This window comes from Hyperoodon ampullatus (genome assembly GCF_949752795.1).
Source record: "Hyperoodon ampullatus genome assembly, chromosome: 16".
Taxonomy (NCBI): Eukaryota; Metazoa; Chordata; class Mammalia; order Artiodactyla; family Ziphiidae; genus Hyperoodon; species Hyperoodon ampullatus.
In genome coordinates, this window is record NC_136929.1 from 25648322 (window position 1) to 25659840 (window position 11519).

The following is an 11519-nucleotide window of genomic DNA, read 5'->3' on the forward strand; positions in this document are numbered from 1 at the left end:
GAGGCTGTACCTGGAGGGGCTCTTGGTACACCGCAAGGAGCTAGTGCTCTCTGGGGGTATCAGGTTTCTGCCCTCTTCCAGAACTGAGACCAAAATCCTAGGGGTGCTCTCTCCTTCTGTTTTCTCTGCCACACTGCCCAACCCATACCTTCCAGGTTCACACATGCCTCTAATTCAAATGGTAGCCTGCTTGGGAGATGCCCAGAGCTTTCATCGGCTTCACTAGTTCATTTTTGCCTGCTTGAAGGGAGCTTGCTGCTCTGATTCCCAGGCCCACACGTGCCCTTTCTTTACCAGGCGGTATAAGGGACAGAGGCACTGTGCCAGGTGGGAATAAAAGTCCTCCCAAACCCCAGAATCCCTACAAAGGCTTGCACTTCTTTCACCTTCTTAGGGGTTAGACAGGCTTGCACCTTATCAATCATAGCTTATGGGACACTCTGGGTCTTGCCCAACTAAACAACTCCCCAAAACTTTACAGTGGTGCCTGGACCTTGAGTTTTCTGTGGGTTTGCCGCCCATCCTCTCCCTCACAGATGTTCCAATAAAGTCTGCAGAAGGTCCTGCAGCAGAGGCAAGACTTCCTATGTTAACATTATATGATCAGTGTAACAGGCCATTTTTCTGCAGTGGGGAAGAAGAACAGGGCCAGATCTTGGGCTACCATCCCGCGACATACATGGGATGTCAGGGAGCCTGGGGGAACCACTCGTTGTCCCTCCCACATGAAAGCAAATGGATCTTACGACTAGGTGGCCAGCAGTGTATTGAAAACAGCATTTGCTAAGTCTAGTACAGCATGGTACATTCCTAGGACTGCAGCCAAGATATCTAAGATGGTGGCAATGTTGAGCACAGCCCCATGGGTGGGAGCACTACCTTGTTCCATGCTCAGTGGTCCACGATCATCTGCCATGAGCCATCTGGCTTTTTTTTTACCAGCCATCCTGGGCTGTTGAGAGCACTAAGGGCAGGACATAAAATACCCAGTTCTTGGATGGTTTCTTTTTTTTTTTTTGCAGTACGCGGGCCTCTCACTGTTGTGGCCTCTCCCATTCCGGAGCACAGGCTCCGGACACGCAGGCTCAGTGGCCACGGCTCATGGGCCCAGCCGCTCTGCAGCATGTGGGATCCTCCCGGACCGGGGCACGAACCCGTGTCCCCTGCATCGGCAGGCGGACTCTCAGCCACTGCGCCACCAGGGAAGCCCTGGATGGTTTCTTTCATTTCCTTATGCCCCCAGGCAGTTAACATTGTTTGACAATTACCACTCTTCCCCAGGGGCAGTAGATTTACTGGTTCCCAGTTGGCATACCCTTCAGCCCTGGTTTGATTACCCTAGCCTGGAGGCAGAATTCACTGACAGAGGTTTGCAGAGTTTGATTTTGTAGAATATCAGTGCCCAATCCATTCTCTGGTATTGGAGAGATAAAAACCTTGTATCCTCGTGGGGGAGAACACGAAACTTGTAGTGTCAAAGGGACCTTCGCCCTCCAAAACCATTGATGGCACTAAAGGGACCAGAAAACTTCAGAGGGTGACCATGTATTAGAGTACATTTGGCTCCAGTCAACCAGAACTGTCACCTTTTGTTTATTTCTGCGGGAGTCAGTGAATAGTGAACTCAACAGGATGCCTCCGATAGCCTCCAATGGCCCTCACCTGGAGGTGATCTTGGCCTGCATCCTATACCCGGGGCATGGTGGCAGGGGGCACCCTGAATAGGACTGTATCCCTGAGGCCTCTGCTGGAGCAGGCAGGGCATCGGGGATGGTAGGGGCAGATGGGCAGGTCTGCACTGTTCAGGTTTTAAGGGTTTCCACAGGAGATCAGCACTGTGTTTCAGGTGGGTCCTGGCACCAATGAGGTCAAACCACATTTGCTTCCGCGTTACTTTTACGAGATTCTTTACAGACGTTTGGGATAGCCTTTCGGGTTTTTGAGCTCCCTTTCTATCTTGGGTCTCTCCCGTAGCCCGAACCCGTTCCACGGATTTGTCAGTTTCCCCCCAGATCAACAGTGGGTTGCCTAGCGTCATAGATGTCTTGCCCACCAAGGGGCTCAGCATGGATATCAGCGTCCAAGCTGGGTGCTGGTGGCGGACTGGAGTATTTTAGCCTTCATTCCTGCAGTGAATGTGGCCTGATCGGGGCTTTCAAAAACAGGGGTGTGGGGCTTCCTTGGTGGCGCAGTGGTTGAGAGTCCGCCTGCCGATTCAGGGGACACGGGTTCGAGCCCCAGTCTGGGAAGATCCCACGTGCCACGGAGCGGCTGGGCCCGTGAGCCATGGCCGCTGGGCCTGCGCGTCTGGAGCCTGTGCTCTGCAATGGGAGAGGCCACAACAGTGAGAGGCCCGCGTACCGCAAAAAAAAAAAAAAAAAATTCATTCAGACACCACTTACAATTATTACCGTCAATAAGTATACCATAATTTGGAAATCTGTCTTCTGTGAATGAGATGAATGGCATTGACAGCGTACCTGTTCACCCTCTGCAAGCTCTCCTACATCCACACCCAGGAGATCCCACCATGTGGAATCTTAACTCCATCACGCATTGTCCTATTAGGAAACTTGATCCATCAGGAGCCTCCTCTCTCCTCCCATATTTTGACCTCTTTCAGCTCTTCTGGTTCCCATCTCTTGTGCTAGGACTTCATCACCTGTCCCACTTAAGTCTCCACGCTCTTCTTTCATCACACCCTACCTCTCACTTCCTGCACAGAAACACTAAACTGCTTGAGTTTTTAGCACATATTGTTTTCTCTCACCTTCTTACCATTGCCCAGGGTCTTTTCTCGGTCTGTAATTCCTTTCTCTACCTCCCCTCCTCATCTGAAAAAAAAAAGATAAGAATCTATGGACTGGGCTTCCCTGGTGGCGCAGTGGTTGAGAGTCCGCCTGCCGATGCAGGGGACACGGGTTCGTGCCCCGGTCTGGGAAGATCCCACATGCCGCGGAGCGGCTGGGCCCGTGAGCCATGGCCGCTGAGCCTGCGCGTCCGGAGCCTGTGCTCCGCAACAGGAGAGGCCACAACAGTGAGAGGCCCGCGTACCGCAAAAAAAAAAAAAAAAAAAAAAAAAAGAATCTATGGACTGAAAGAGGATAAGAGGTTTGATTTCTTTCTTTTTATGATCTCTAATTTTAAGTGGACACAGCATATGGACAAGTTATATACGTTTGCTCAGTTTTACCACCATCCCTCATTCCCAGCCACCATTCTTTTATAAAACTCTATTATAAAAATTTTAATATTTTTTCCATTCTTTACTCTGGCATCAAAAGACCTTGTGGATGTATAATACTGACAATAACACTACCAAGTCCACAAGTTCAGCTCTGAGTACAAAGTAAAAGAAATGTGTCCAAAATGTCTTTTGCCACAATATAAAGTCACTCTCAGCAGATATAACACAGTTTTCTATGTAACATAAATTAAATCTTTAAACCATATCTTGTTGCTAAAATAAAAGTGCTCTCTAATTTTATCTAGATATCAGACAATATACCTATTTAGAAAGTTTGTTATACTTAACATAATGATCTTTCTATTACCAATTAATAATTATAGAATTACTATATATAATATAATGCTTTTGATTTGCTCAAATTATTTGACCAAGGTAATCTTTCCTAGAAGACTTCAAATGGATGAATTTTGTCATCAAGATTTTTGTTCATGTCAATATTTGTAGGGAAAAAAAATCTAAAGTCAAATTTTTAAAATAATTCGACGGTGTTTATAAGAAAAATACTCCATTATAGAGAGAGACCTAAGCCTCTTGAAGATCTTATGAAATTTCTTCCTAAGTTTTATTTTTCCAAGGTCACAGGAGGAACAGAAATTTTAGTTTGCCACCTCAGTTTCCAAGTCTAATACCTGCAACTTTTTATTGCAACAGTAAAGCAGCACAAATTACAAGAACTTTCTTTCTTGCTACAGACTGCCCATAAATCTTACATTCCACTGGATTCTGGACAGTGGGTACTGGATGAGGCACATTTCAAATGCCAGTTTTTTATAGAACATGTCTACAAAAAGATTAATCATTTTAATATTGTTCATAGTTATCCTTGAAACCTGGTACGCTAGTAGTTAGAGAATATCCTATATTTTACGCTTCAAAGTTCTCAACCTATAAGAACATTTTTTGTTCTTTCACATATCTCACATCTTTCATCGCAAACATAATCTTGGTTGTGAGGCAAGTGCCCTCTTTTCTTATTCCACTTCCTTCTGAGAGAGAATTGCCTTAGTCTGCATTTGGGGAAGCCATATGCTTCAGGGGAAGCTGGGTAATTCTGCCTCTGCTGTGATAATGAGATTGCCTTTGTCAGTGACTGGTTTGTGAATGACAAAGAAATGTGAGGGCAAATCTCTGAGGGACCTCTAGAGAGATTTTAAAGCACACCAGGGGAACCCTTCTCTTTTCCTGTCTCTGGAAGCTGAAGCCACAGAAGAAGAAAGTGAGCCCATGAGAGGCTGTAGGCCGAAGGCCCAGGCATTAAAGGGAGTGGATGGGAGGGAGGAGACGGAGGACAAAATACTTATAAACAATAGACAATATATATAAACGTAAAATAAATAGATAGAAAACATATAGAAAAGTGTACAATGGCACACTGACATAGATCCTTAATGCAACCAAAACTCCAAAGCAGTAGCACACCTCAACAAAAGAGAGACTGATGCAAAAAACATCAAGGAATGAACTACAACTACATGTATCCCCTCACCATGTATCCTCTCTTATCGACTCTCTTCATCTCCCCCAACTGTAGCAACTTTATCTAGTCTTGGGGCTGGGGCATTACCTGGATCTGTCCAATATTCTTTTATGCCTCGTTTGTGTCACAGGGTTATTTTACTTGGGTCCTTCAGAGTTCTGATTTTTGACACTGATTTTCTTACAACTCAAAATCTTTTTATCTTCAACTACTGTCTCTGCCATGAATGTCATATGTGCATTTGAAAACATGAAACTAAAATTGACTTTTTTTAATTAGTCAAGACCCTTACTTGATAGTCCTGGCATTGCTGTTCTAATAAGCAGACGCTGAGAACACTTAGTACTACCTTCCCTGCTGCCTCGCTAGAGAACGCATGGTATGACTCACAGGCAGATCAAGGAAAGAAGTATAGATTAATATTTTAGGTTATCATCTCATTACACTAAAGAAAAGTTTGCAGTTATTTGGATATCTTATTTCAAAATAAGTATGGAAAAATGTAAGACATTTTCCTTTAACTTATCTTAAATAAGTGAAATAGAACGTTTATTGATGATGTATTGATGAACAGCAAACCTATTCATGAAAACACTGATTCATTTTTATTTTCAGTTTAATTTTGACATACTGTGAGGGTTCTTTGTTTAAGATATGATGTTGGGCTTCCCTGGTGGCACAGTGGTTAAGAATCCGCCTGCCCATGCAGGGGACACGGGTTCGAGCCCTGGTCCAGGAAAGTCCCACATGCCGTGGAGCCACTAAGCTCGTGCGCCACAACTACTGAGCCTGCGTTCTAGAGCCCGCGAGCCACAATGACTGAAGCCCGTGTGCCACAACTACTGAAGCCTGCGCACCTAGAGCCTGTGCTCTGCAACAAGAGAAGCCACCGCAATGAGAAGCCTGCGCCCCGCAACAAAGAGTAGCCCCCGCTCACTGCAACTAGAGAAAGCCCATGTGCAGCAGTGAAGACCCAATGCAGACAAAAAGTAATGAATAAATAAATAAATTTTAAAAAAGAAAAAAAAAGATATGATGTCAAGTTAAAACATTTCTTAAGTATATTTCCAATGGGACAACCTTATCCAACAAAAATCCAAAGTTCCAATTTGCCCGGCCAATTTGATGCAGTCCTGATGTGGACGTGGATCAGGACCGCAACAGTAACATGGGCATCAGTCACAGCCTTGGCTCTTTCTATTGAAGAACATTTCCAGTTCGCACTGGGAGCTGCATGTTTCGCTCTATATGGGAACAGCCCTACCCAGGCTGCCTGCGTCCAGGGTTTCAATGAAGTTTAATCCAGTCCCTCTACACAGTGTCTTTTCCTATCAGGTTATTTTCTCCTGGATTTCAGAGCCAGGTGACCTAAGTCAGCTCACCACAGCAGTGCTTCCTTATATAAGAGTTTGATGGGAAAGAATAAAGTCTACAACTTGTCAGCTCATTTCTGCTTGTAGCACTGCCAAATGTGGGGGCGAATTTCGCTTCTGTTTTGCTCTACATGCCAATGAATGGTTGGGTCATCCTTGGGGCTCCCTTATTCGTTAGTCTTCTCCTCCCATTCTGTCTGTCAAGTGAAGTTCTTTGTTCGAGACATAACACAGAAGGCCCTGCCGTAAGATTACTCAGCCTGCTGTGACAGTCAGCTTGACCATTAGGGTCCCTGGAGCTGACCAAAGAACCATGATCAGAATCTTCATCCTTTTGGCTACTGTTGAAAAAAGCACTGATGTCATATTCCATACAGTTTATAGGCTGTGATTTACCACTGCTGGACAATGATCGTATTCATTGTTTAATTATTACATATAAAGCTGTCATGCAGGTCTTTATAAAGAATTTTTTCTTCAGTTGAATTTTTTCCACGTGATAAATTCCCATAAATGAGATTATTAAAACTACTACAAATGACAATTATGACAATTGTATAGAAATAAAATTTAGAGTAAAACCTTTTTTAGAAAAAAAGAGAACACAACTTGCCTGAAAATTTGTGGCAACTCTGCGTGGGGTCAAGACCTGGGAGGAAAGTGTCAAAATGAAAATTGTATTAAGGTAATGAGATTAGGAGTGATTCTTTTTTCAAAAATTTATAAACTGATGTTAAATTTTGCTGGAATTTTTAAAAAGAGCACTGAAGTTTTCTAATTATAGGGGACATGAGTTTCTCATTGAAAAAGTATTTATTCTTATTCTCTAAAGAGTATGTGGGGCTTCCCTGGTGGCGCAGAGGTTGAGAGTCCGCCTGCCGATGCAGGGGACGCGGGTTCGTGCCCCGGTCCAGGAGGATCCCACATGCCATGGAGCGGCTGGGCCCGTGAGCCATGGCCGCTGGGCCTGCACGTCCGGAGCCTGTGCTCCGCAACGGGAGAGGCCACAACAGTGAGAGGCCCGCGTACCACAAAAAAAAAAAAAAAAAAAAAGAGTATGTGGAAACTTAGTGGGTTTTCTTCAGAACATTAGAGCTTTTAATGACATAGTCAAACTATACTGGTATTGTTTGCTGGGGTTTCAATAGTTGAAAAGTATCTAAAGAACAATAACAACAACAGAAAGAATCTCAAAGTACCCTGTTTTTATTGTGCTGCTCTTTCTCATAAATATGCACATTTGGGGAGTTGTAATAATGACTGATCTACTAATTCAACATAATTGAATGATCATTTTTTCATATTTTAGTCTTCATTCATTCAGATTTGAATTTAGTTTACATCTTGTATGTAGATTCCAGAGGAAAGACAAAGCAAACAATGAGAAGGAAAAAACACTGAGCGTTGGCTGGATTTGCTTTGTGTGAACAAGTAATAAAACATTTCCTCTATTTGTAAAATTGTCTTAAAGGATGGAGAATAGCATTAATGCATTCTAGTAGCTTACTTTAAATCAACATTTAAACTTAAGTCTTTATTCCTTTTGCTTCTAAGTATCATTATGTATCACTTTGTCCTTACTTTGACAATTAGGTAATCTCTAGCATTTAATAGGAAGCTTTTGTTTTATGTCTAGAATGTCCACGTTCGCTAAAGTAGATACTATTTTTAAAAATTAATGTGCCTCATTAATTTCATTCTGAAATCACAGTACGAAAGTGCTGTAGACTGCTGCTGTGAATGCTGGGTGTTTTTTTTCTTTTTTTGGAGGGGGGAGGTTGTGTGTTTTGGTTTTGGTTTGGTTTGGCTTTTTGCTTAAGATTTTATGCTGTATGGTGCGTGTGTGTGTGTGTGTGTGTGTGTGTGTGTGTGTGATTCCCACCTTGGTAAGTTTCAGCAGGGGAAATACAAGGAAAAAGAAGTTACAAGAAGAAAGTTTCTATCACCTCGTATTTGTCAATCTGGAAGAGAGTTTTGCAAATAGGTCACTCATTAAAAGTTTATATGGTAAATTCAGGAAGGCTCACCCCAGGGAGAGCAAGAGTGAAAGTTTTATAGAGCATTCTGGGTGGGCAGAACCCAAAGCTTACGTAAACCATTGCTCTTTCAAATACCCCTCTAGCTCCTCAATGAACATTCAGCTACTCCTTACCCTGAAGTAAACACACTCAAGAATCAAAGGAAGACAAACTCGGTTACACAATTCAACAAACTATTCATTTCTCATGAACCGTTTACAGATATGTGAATGCTAAAGAATGCTGGACCTGGAGGAGAAGAGGGATGTACAATAAATTACTTAAGGAATTAGCAGTACTTTTTATTTTCTTTACTTAAGAATGTTATCTTTTCCATTTTTAAAGATTTTCGAAAGTCACCCCCAAAAATGTGGCCGCTCAGGTTGGCCTTGGGTGCGGGGTTGTAAAGGAATGTACCAAAGCCGCAGAGTGCAGTGAGAATTCTACTAGAGAGGAAATGGCTGCCTCTTCATCCTCCTCCTCAGCCGGTGGGGTCAGTGGAAGTTCTGTCACTGGATCTGATTTCAGTGTCTCAGACCTTGCCCCACCACGGAAAGCCCTTTTCACCTACCCCAAAGGAGCTGGAGAGATGTTAGAAGTGGTTGAGAATCTGCCTGCCAATGCAGGGGACACGGGTTCGAGCCCTGGTCTGGGAAGATCCCACATGCCGCAGAGCAACTAGGCCCGTGAGCCACAACTACTGAGCCTGCGCGTCTGGAGCCTGTGCTCTGCAACAAGAGAGGCCGCGATAGTGAGAGGCCCGCGCACCGCGATGAAGAGTGGCTCCCGCTTGCCGCAACTAGAGAAAGCCCTCGCACAGAAATGAAGACCCAACACAGCCAAAAATATATAAATAAAATACTGAATACATAACTACTTTAAAAAATAATAATAATAAAATAAATAAATAAAGTGTACCTTTCTGGCTCAAAAAAAAAAAAAGTCACCCCCAAATCTGTGGCATAATCAACAACAATATACACTAGAGATGGAAACATCTAAGATTTTTTAAAGCATTTTTAATTTTTATGGACATGGGCAACTAAATAGATGATCTGCTTCTTTAGGAAAGCATAAAACACTTCTCCAGTAAAAGCTAAAAATGATTCCTACCTCCAAGAATCTTGCTAGCTTTATTTCCCAGGTAGTTTTAGAAAAATTTCAGTTTATGGGCTCCATTGTACCTCTGGACTCTTTAGTCTCATAATTCAAGGTCACTACTTCATAGTTCTCTGGGTAACCTTGTTCCTAGAATTCTCCTTCCAAGCTCCCATCACCAGGGCTCTGGCTCTTATACTTTCCACACAGCATCAAGTTCAGGGCTTAATAAGCATAAGGCTTTACCTGCTTCTATTAGCATTCTTGAGATACATTAAAATAAATAGCCAATGACTAAAATTGCTTGGATTTTTCTCTACTCTAAATGACTTAAAAGATTACATACTTACTTGAACAGTCACATGAGAATTTCTTGACATTATTTTTCCTGGTTTAGATTTTTAGTTAACTACACAATTGAAATCCCTGTTATATGACAAGAGATTTCTGAATGAAACCTGGACGTTTCACATTATGTTTTGAGACTGGATCTTAATGAATACCTTCTGTTTTAGAGGGCTTTCTCTGGCCAGGAAAAGGAGTTGCTGCCTTGTTACTGCAGGTGGAGTAGAAGCCCAGGTCTCCCACTCAGCCTGTACTGACACCCAAGGAGGGGGTCCCCTCATTACTGCTGAGGACGGAAGGGTGTTCCAGCTCCCCACATGGTGTCCACTAACCCTGAGGAGGGGTGGCCTTGTTATCACTGGATGGCGGAAGTCCTGACTCCCCTCTAGGCCTCTCCTGACACCCAAGTGCAAGCTCCCTACTTGGCCTTCTCAGCCCAGGGGAGGGAGGGTGCCTCGTTACAGCCTGGCAAGCATGGAAGTCTAGGCTCCCCACTTTGTTGGTGAAGGTAGCAATGAAACCATGTTTATTTTCTGTGTGTTTGGCTGCAGCAGAGTGGCTATTGTCTAACAGTTTTCTGTCTTGTTAGGTTGGCCCTTTCCTGGTCCTTTGTAGAGAGATCAGTTTTGCTGGGGGCTGTTTGTGTCTGTGGCCTTTAGTGTTTCCCGGTTGCTGGCTTCTTTGGCTCCATGTCTGGGATATACAAAGCAAGGAAAATTCAGGGAACTCACCCCCATGTTGTCTCCTTGGTCCCAAGGTTCCTAGCTGGTCTGCCTTCTTCCCTCCACCTTTTCTTAGTTAGGTATGTTCTATGTAATGTTCAGATACAAGCCTAGCAAAATATGTGTAAGATCTGTATGTGAAAAATTACAAAATTCTGACTAATGAAATCAAAGAAGAACTGAATAAATGGAGAGAGTTTCCGTGTTCGTGGATGGGTAGACTCAATATTATCAAGATGTCAGTGCTTCCCAACTAGATCTATATAGATTTAATGCAATCCTACCTAGGATAGACTTTCACATATTTGGTCAGAACTGTTTTGAGAGCAAAATATTTGGGCTTTGAAGTTAAATGGAATTTGAGTGTAAATTGTGGTCATCTCATAATGGTACAGTTTCTTCAGATTTTGTTCTAGATAAAATAAAACTGCCTAAAAGATTTCAGATGAGGACTCCAGCTTCTAGGAAGATGGTGTAAACATACTTTCCCTACTGCACCAACTAAATACATCTAAAAATCCTGCTTTCACTACATCTGCATCAGAATTTTGCTACAAATTTTGATAACTTGTGTTTTCATCTTCATTTAATTCAAAATATTTTAAAATTTCTCCTGAGATTTCTTCTTTGACCCCCATGTGTTATTTAGACGTGTGTTGTTTAATCTCTACATATTTTAGGATTTTCCTGTTATCTTTCTGTTATTGGTTTCTGGTTTAATCCCACCGTAGTCTGAGAACAAACATGGTATGATTTTTATCCTTTTAGATTTTTGAGGTGTGCTTTGTGGCCCAGAATGTGGTCTATCTTGGTGAATGTTCCATGTGAACTTGAGAAGAATGTGTGTATTGTGCTGTTGTGGATGAAGTAGTCTATGATGTCAATAATATCCAGTTGATTGGTGGCAGTGCTGAGTTCAGCTCTGTTCTTACTGATTTTCTGCCTGCTGGATCTGTCCAAATATCCTGCCCTAGAAGACTTCAAATATAAGAATTCAGATAGTCTTGCGTTTGAGGCATGTGTATTGAAGACAGCTAATGGGACATCTAGTCAACAGCAGACCTAATGGGATGTATACTGTGAGTTTCTGAGGAACCCCAGATTTGGGCAGAATTGGGCAGATGTGCTCTCCCCAGGTAGTACTGGACCGTGGCGGGCTTCCCTGGGCAGGGGTGGAGCAGACCATCCCCGGAGAACAGAGCACAGCTGGAGCTCCTGTGAGCCACCAGCTGCAGG